The sequence below is a fragment of the Cucumis sativus genome, chromosome 1 (assembly GCF_000004075.3).
Source record: "Cucumis sativus cultivar 9930 chromosome 1, Cucumber_9930_V3, whole genome shotgun sequence".
In the NCBI taxonomy this organism is placed as follows: domain Eukaryota; kingdom Viridiplantae; phylum Streptophyta; class Magnoliopsida; order Cucurbitales; family Cucurbitaceae; genus Cucumis; species Cucumis sativus.
Genome location: NC_026655.2, coordinates 17038140 through 17041136, shown reverse-complemented (window position 1 = coordinate 17041136; position 2997 = coordinate 17038140).

Below are 2997 nucleotides of genomic sequence, written 5' to 3'. Positions count from 1 at the left end.
TATAGCTAAAACAACAAATTAAAAAATGGCTTTTCTTTAAGCACTAGTTCTAGATTTATTTTTAAGTTTTAAAAATAATTTCCTTTAAAATAAAAAATAATAATAAAAATGTTGAAACTTTTTAAAATATGGCAAAAGACAAAAAAGAAATATTTATGTAATAAAGTAAAATTTTAGATGTATTAAGCTTATATAAAATTTAAAATTTTATTATAATTTATAAATTTTATCAACCATTTAATCGTTGAGTAAAGAAAGAAAAGTAAAAAAGAAAAAAAAGAGTTAAAAGTAAGATACACGTGGTAAAAGAAAAATGAAGAAAGAAAGGGACAAAAGCAAAAAAGAGAACTCTATTTACCTTCAAAATTACCTTACTTCTCCAATTAATCAACCTCTTCTTCTTCACTCATTATGGACTTCCATCATATTAAATTCGAATACCTAAAGAAACCCAACCTAAGATAGATTTAACTTCACTTGTCCAAATCATGGTCTCACCATGTAATACATAATTTCCTAATTTATTATTCATTTTAGTACCTCCAATCCAAACATATTTGTCATTTGATATCCAAACTTCTAAAATTGACCCACGAAGTAGATACTTGATAGAAACACATTTTGGTGACAATACTCTTAATATATTAAGAGGTTGTTGTTACATCACTACCTCCAATTTGATTTTAAAGTAATTGAGACACTAAATACATCATCTTTTATTATTATTGATGTGAATACTAAACAATTTCAATAATGAATCATAATTAAGCTTTGTTAACAAACCCAAGAAAACCGAAAGCTGAAGATTATTTTTGTTTTAGTTAGTGTTTTGGAATTTGGGGTCCAGTTCAATTTCCATGCCCATCTTTAATTTTTGGAATATACCCTTTTTAATTAATTTCTTTTTGAATGAGTGGAATGCATGCACTTGCAATTGCATTACATATATATGGGTGTAATGATAATATTATTAATAATTTACACATGCATCATCTCCAAATTTATAAGGCATCACATTTTTAAAATCTTATAGTGGGTCTTAAAAATCCAAGTTGAACACTTCTGATCACCTAAATTATTTCCCCTTCACCTTTACTTGACCAACTTGGAAACAACTATATTGTTCCATTCCCTCTTCTACGCAAGTATGATATTTTATATATATATATATTAGTTGTATGTTGATACGAAAATTGACCCGACAGTATCCTACCACTCCAATCCCTTAGACGGTGAGGACAATTAATAACAAAGAAAAAGCTACAAGTTTTAGATGAAGTTTGAAAAAGGAGTCACCATTCATTACTTCGCGACTTAGGTTAACGTTCAGACTAATAATTGAAGTAATAGTACGACAAGATAAAATAGAACACCAACACATTGGTAACCTAGTTCGGTGTAATCACACATACCTCTAAAAGACCTTTAGTCCGATTGAAAATATCATTTATAAAGACTAAAGAGAATCACAAGTACATATAACTTTGTTCACACAAGATTTCCGAAGAAATTTAATTCATGGAGTTGAACTTGGTGTTGATGTTGTATTTTTATTGATTTGATGCGATGTGGTTCTATCTCTACAATTTGATCCTCTGATTCCCTCTCGATTGAATGTCTACGCTTGATTTAGAGGAAGCGGAGCACCCGATGTTCTTCAAATTGGTTGAATGCCTACGCTTGATTTGAGGAAGCTGTGCACGTGATGTTCTTGAAGTTTGAGTCTTCAAAGAAAGTTTGCATCTTCAAAGGAGCTTCAATCTTCGAGGAAAATTGGAGTCTTGGAAGAAATCTTGTATCTTCAAAGGAGTTTCAATCTTCGAGGATGATCGACTTCAGGACTTGGGGAGTCTTGTAGTTCTTGGGAGAATTCTCTCTGGACTTTCGGAAGTAAAAAATTTCTGGACTTTCTGAAGTAAAAAATTTCTAACCCCTATAATGAGGAGAACTCCTCTATTTATAGAATTTACTAGTGGGTTTTATGAGCTTGAACCTAGTTGGTCCATGGATCAGACTCATGGGCTCAACCACATGAATTTAGGTTTTAGTCTTTGGGCTCACTTAAGCTTATTTTTTGGCTTAATTGAACTTAGTCCAAGTCAATAATATTTAATTGAACCAAAATGATTAACTTAATCCAACAGTTAAAATGAAGGGATAGTTGCAAATTTAGCAATTAAATTCAAATTAATTAAGTATATAACACAATTTTAAAATATTTGCAAATATAGCAAAATTTGTCAAATTCTATCAATGATATAAGTCTATCACTAATAGACCATGTTGTAAATATTGGTCTATCACTAATATATCATATGAAGTTTATCGGTGATACAAGTCTATCAGTGATAGTTTTGCTATATTTGCAATTTTTTTAAAATGTTGATATATCCTTAATTATTATTGCTAAAATAGTCATCCATTGCAATTTCTCTAAACTGAAAACATGTGGCATTATTAGAATTGGCCAGTTTATGTTTTCAATTCTTTAATTTGGGGCACATGTTAATTTTAATTAGTCTCAAATTTAATTATTTGCACTTTTCATCATTAATTTAATAAATGATGTGGCAATTTGTGATTAGTCTCAAAATTTCTTATTCAACAAATGTCCCATTTTCAAGATTTATGCACGTATATGGGTGAATGAATCTCGAAAATAATAAATTTGAAGTCAAATTACGTGTTTTTTTTTTTTTTTGCTCAATTCAACGTATCAAATTAATCAAACTATGAATTTAGTACATGAGTTTGATTTAAATTTAAAATAGGGATGGTTGCAAATTTAGCAATTAAATTCAAATTAATTAAGTATATAACACAATTTTAAAAAATTTGCACTGATAGTCAAATTCTATCAATGATATAAGTCTATCACTGATAGACCATATTGTAAATATTGGTATATCATTGATATACCATATGAAGTTTATTAGTGATATTTTTGCTATATTTACATTTTTTTTTAAAATGTTGCTATATCCTTAATTATTATTG